Here is a 6000-nt window from a genome sequence, read left to right as displayed (position 1 = left end):
TCATGTTCCATCACTGTTTGCCCTCTCTGTCTACAAGCCCTCCCTGGCAAAATCCGGGCACTAATGCCCCACTGACAGGACAAGAAAGAGTTGCCATGTGCAGAGTGCTTAGAGCAGTCTGGCAGCGAGCACTAGCCAGGCTGACCTCATCATGTAGACGTGCACTCCCTTAGAAACACTTTACTGTGGAAGCTTCGGTCATCTGCACAGGCTGCCTGCCCTGCTGCCTGCTCCTGCAATTGGACTGGTAGCCCACCTGCTCTAATGTGCTTCACTCTCTCCTGAAGGCATCCTGTGATTCCACTAGGGAGTGAACACACTCCGCCCCTCCCTTTCCATCTGTTAGCACTCTTGAAAACACAATCACAGTTCATTAACATCCACTACTCAGTCAGAGCACAAACGTCCCGAAGTGCTCTGTTCATTTCACATTTACAGTTTATTTGAGTCACGATTTGCATAAAACCCGTGGGCTGGGATTGCCTCCTTGGGCTCCTCTCATCTTTCTTTTCTTCTGGAACATTTAACTGCATCTAGGTTGCTTCTCCAGATGTTTCCCAGGGCCTGGATCTTGCTAACTTCTTTCTACACCAAACTTCTGAAACAAATGCAGTGATATTTGTTGTATATTCAGCCCAAAATTTCAGAATGCCGAAAACTCAATTTGACTTTCCCCTGAGTAGCTCCGTGCTGATTTTAGCACCCGACAATGCTGCAGACTTGCAAAGGCGCCTCTGTCCCCTTTTACCCCGGCCTCCAGGGTACCAGGAAACAAAGTCAAGCTAAAGAATTCGGTCCTTCGTCCACAGGCATGGGTCCAGCCATCCAGCTCTCACCTCAGTGCCACCATGAGTAATCAAGGGACGTCCGGCTGGAAAGTGTAATTCCTATCTGTCAGTCTACAGTTTGCATTTCAGCTTCTACAGGACTCTCAGGATTTTGTTTCCTGAATGAGGAAACCAGAGCTTGAGCTGTCATTTAATTTAAATGACAGGCAAAGTGACACCTTCAAGGGGATGGAAGATGAAGCCCACTCTTCCAGGGACAGCTACTGGTCAGGAGGCGCCCCCACGCCTCGCCCTGTGTGTCCCTTCTTATCTCAGTGGGAAGCTGCGCTGCTCAGTTTCCTCCCACATCCTCTGTGCCTGTGCCTTCTTGCAGGTGTCCTTGCCCCTGACAGTGCCCTCATTCACAGCTGTTGGGCTCCACACTCAGCTCTCTGCTCTCAGGCAATGCCAGTCCCAGTCTCGCTGTTGCTGGAGCAGATCCTTACCTGTGGCTCTCACAGCCAGAGGGGATCCATTGGCTCTGTCTCTCACAGGCATCGCGGATCCATTCAGATCCCAGCCAGAAGCCTGCCTTCCTCTCCTGGGGCAGGGTAGCCGCCTGCTGGAGGAGCCACCCTGCTCCTACTGTTACTTACCCCTTCATGTTAAAGCTAACAAGGGTCAAGTCCTACTTTTAGCCTCTGCTTGACACCTTTCCTGCAAGGTGAAAGCTAAAGACCCTCGAGTGACCAACAGGGTCACATGACCTGCACATTCTTGCCCTTCTTACCTCACCTTGCTAGTTCCCTTTCAAGAGAAGGTCTGTTTGCCTGTGTGAGCACTGCTCAGCCTTCATCTTCTGGCCCTAGACTTGTGTTCTCCCCTGGTTTCGGTTTATTTGTTTATTTTTATGTGCATTGGTGTCTTGCCTCTATTTATGTCTATGTCACAGTGTTGGATCCCCTGGAACTGGAGTACAGACAGTTGTGAGCTGCCATGTGGGTGCTGGGAATTGAACCCAGGTCCTCTGGAAGAGCAGCCACTGCTCTTAACCACTGAGCCATCTCTCCAGCCCCTCCCCTGGTTTTGATTTTAAACTCTACTGATAACACACAGCTTTGTGAGTTCCTGTTCTGTTCATGGTCAGCAGGAGCCCAAGTCTGTGTGGGAGCTGTGATTCTTGTCTATAAGGTTTCTGGCCACCTGTTTATGGACAAGCCTCTTGACAAGGGCTGTTGTATGTAAGTAAGCCCTTGTAAGTGTAAGCACACAGGGCTACAAAGTTACTTCTGCTGCACTCTGTTGGCCAAGCAAGTTTTAAGACCATCTTATAATCAAAAGGGGCCAATGAGATGACTCAGATAGTAAAGACACTTTCCACCAAGCACCTGGGTTAGCTACCTGGGTCCCATACGGTAAAAAGAGAGAACACACACTCACACACACACACAAAGAGGTGAGACCCTACTCTAGGAGGGGTGGACATCAATGTCATTACAGAAAAGCAATAGGTGGGAAGAATTCCTAGGGCCACTATCGTGGTTTAATAAGGTTCAGGAGAAACAAATAGGCTAGATGGATGTTTATTGAGGGAGAAATAACTTACGACAGAGACAGATGAACACCAGCAGGTTCCTGGTCCCAAGGATGCCTCCGGATGCTCTTCTGTCCCCTTGCTGCAAGAAACCTAGTTCCCCCAGGTGATATCAGCCCCTGTCCCCACCCCCAATGGGCGTGGTCAATGCCACAGGTGCAGACAAAGTGAATATCTCACTACAAGCCACCTTCACTGTCACTGGCTAACCTGCTGGTCCAATGTACATTCTCACACTCTCCCTGTCTGTCTTGCACCATGTGGGCCATGGCTTCTACATGTCCACTATAGTCCATGTGCTTACACAACAGGCTGTGTGTTTGTCGAGTGAATGATTGGAAGGGTGGCTCTAAAGTTAACTAGCTAGCTAGTTAGTATATATTTGTTTATTTTGCTGGGGATTGGGGTTTTGCTGTGACTGGGCCTCAAGCATGACAAGTGCTCTAACACTGAGTTTAAGTTACAGTGTATATGTGTGTTTGGGTGTTTAAATCTTGTTTCTGCCTTTATGGCTGCAGCAACCTAGGAAAAAGCCACATAGCCAAGACTTTGTCAAAACACCAACAGCAGGAGCCAACGAGATGGTTCAGTGGTTAAGAGCACTTACTGCGGCCAGTCGGCGGTGACACAAGCCTCTAACTCCAGCACTCGGGAGGCAGAGGCAGGCAGATTTATGAGTTTGAGGCCAGCCTGGTCTACAGAGTGAGTTCCAGAACAGGCTCCAATGCTATACAGAGAAACCCTGTCTCAAAGAAAAAGAAAGAAAGAAAGAAAGAAAGAAAGGAAGGAAGGAAGGAAGAAAGGAAGAAAGGAAGAAAGAAAGAAAAGCATTTACTGCTCTTGCAGAGAATCTGTTTGGATCCCAGTACCCATGGCATAGGTGGCTGTAACTATAGTTCTTTTGATCTCTGAAGGCACTACATGCATGTGGTGAACATGGGCAGATAAAACACTGATACACATAACAAACTATAAAAGTGAAATCAAACTAGGCATGGTAGCACACACATTTAAATCCAGCACTAGGGAGACAGAGACAGGCAGACCTCTGAGTTCCAGGCCAGCCTGGTCTATAGAGTGAGTTCCAGGACAGCCAGGGTTACACAGAGAAACCCTGTCTGGAAAAACTGATAGAAGATAGATAGGTGGATAGATAGATAGATAGTCAAATAAATAAATAAATAGCACCACTAACAAAATGCAAAAGGTCTCAGCTTACGGTGGTGGTCTGGCTTACAAATTTTCAAGTTTACAGTGTTGTGAAAGCAACTGTGTTCAGTAGAAACTACACTTTTGTTTGTTTGTTTGTTTGTTTTGAGACAGGGTTTCTCTGTGGTTTTGGAGGCTGTCCTGGAACTAGCTCTTGTAGACCAGTCTAATCTCAAACTCAAGGAGATCCACCTGCCTCCGCCTCTCAAGTGCTAGGATTAAAGGCGTGCGCCACCACTGCCTGGCTAGAAATTACACATTAGATGTGTATCCTTTCTCAGATAAATCATATGCATACTTGATTAAAGCAATGATGACCACTGGATCAGAAGGTGAAACAGCCACTAACCTCCAGCATGCTGTACCACTCAGCTTTGGTGCTATGTAGGATTGGGGTATCAAATAATTCTCTACCTGTAAGATTTCCAAGTTGCCATGGCTTATGGTGCATAGGCCCAACACAGGTCAAGGAACCTCAACAATCAATTTAACATATTCAGAAAGAAAATAAAAACACAAGTCATTAGCATAGTATGTAGCTGCCTCCGAGCCTCCCATTCATGTTAATAGTTGTTACTTCCCACCCTATCTATCCTCAGCTTCAACAAGGACTCCAGGGTCTTTTCACAAACCTTCCTGGCCACTGTCTCCCCCTTTCCCTTGATCTTGGCTTGATGTTACTCAGGGGTTGCTTGTTGACTCCCTCTCAGCCTCTCGGGACTTTCTATTTATCCACACCATAAGTCAGAAACCAGGAAAGATAGCAAGATTTTCTAGCTCCATGTCAATAAAGCAGGGACCTTCCTCACTATTTGTATCTGTGTTTTATTTCATAGTAATCACAGTAAATGAGAAAATAACTAAAAAATGTAATGGTGATAGCTCCTGCAGTAGCAGGATGAAATCATCTTTGGATTTTCTTTGTTTGAGGCAGTCTCACTGTGCAGCCTTGGCTAGACTGGAACTCTCTACATAGACCTGGTTATCCTCAAACTCATAGAGACACACACATACCTCTGCCTCCTGAGTGTTAGGATTAAAGCCATCTGCCACCACACCTGGCCACCTTTGGATTTTTAATTTACAGTGTAACTGCAAGCACCCTGTTTTTTTCTCCTTCTGCCCCCCTCCCCCACCCCCCGCTCACCCCCACCCCCTCCCCCGCCAAGGCACTCCCTCATTGGCAGTTATGCCTGAGTTGGTTAGACAAATAACCCCAGTGTGCCTTCATTTGAAGGATAATCCCTTTGCTACAATCCTCTGTCCAAGTCCCATGCAGAAAGGAGATCGGGGTCCCAGTGTTTCTTGATTTCTCCCCAGCCCCTATATTCCAATGGGATCCCATCCTGGACCTCCTGTTGTCCACCGGTTCTTGTGTGTGGTGACTGACCAGACGTGGAGACACAGCCCTTCCTTAAAAGGCAGCAACTGTTTCTCAAAAATAAAGCCTCTATATTTGTTACACAATCAGCAAAATCCTGGCAAGCCCTAGCCAGAGCCCCAGGACTAGTACATTTAATGCCAAAAATCCAAATCTAAGCCAGACATGGTGGCACACACCCATAATCCCAGCAAGGAGGGAGCTGAGGCAGAGGTATTAGAAGTCTGAGGACAGTGTGAGCTACATTGTGAAACCTGCCTCAAAAACTAAAATTTCCCAAGTCTTGAGATTCTGACAGGTCTACAAAAGTCAGAGAAGGTGATGAAGCTAGACCCAGGAAGTCCCCCATCCCCCTCAATCCATGTCCTTCCAGACCATTTTTGGAATAAGAGCCCTTTGCTGATATAATTAGGATAAGAACCTTGGGATAATGTGCTCCTAAATTAGAGCGACGTCTCTTAACCAGTGCCACTCTAAGGAAAGAAGACACACAGTCAGACAAGCTCAGGAGAGACCAGTTCAGCCACCACGGCAGGGACCTCAGCTACCCTGCTGACACCTGGGGGTTTTTGTTTTGTTTGGTTTTACTTCTGGCCTTGAGAATTAGGAGAGAGTATGCTTCCATTGGTGCAAGCTGCCCGACTTGTGACAATTTTTTATAGCAGTCATGGGTCAGGCACACCAGAGATTAATGACTACAATGTGTCAGAGCACTTGCAGGTCCAGGCCAGTGTTCACCAAGAACCAACAATTCCCGGGCGCCCGGGGCCAGCAGCATTAGGAGTTTAACTACAGGACTTCCAAGTACAGCTGGCAAAGGGCTTAAGATAGAAAGGGCAAGTACCGGAGCACGGCTGACTACCGGCCCCTCAAATCTCAAACTAACAAGCCACACACAGGTGTAAAAGACACCAAGGTGAACCTGAAGACATTTGCTGGTGTGTCAGTGAGGGGCTGAGTTGTAGTGAGAGTTGTGCCGCTTAGGAAAGGCTGTGAGGACAGAGAGTTTGTGCCCCCCTCCCCCAACACCGCCAAGGTCTTCCAGAGCT

This window comes from Phodopus roborovskii, unplaced genomic scaffold (genome assembly GCF_943737965.1).
Source record: "Phodopus roborovskii unplaced genomic scaffold, PHOROB, whole genome shotgun sequence".
NCBI lineage: Eukaryota > Metazoa > Chordata > Mammalia > Rodentia > Cricetidae > Phodopus > Phodopus roborovskii.
The sequence above is the reverse complement of the archived record's forward strand: the minus strand, read 5'-3'. Positions refer to the sequence as shown.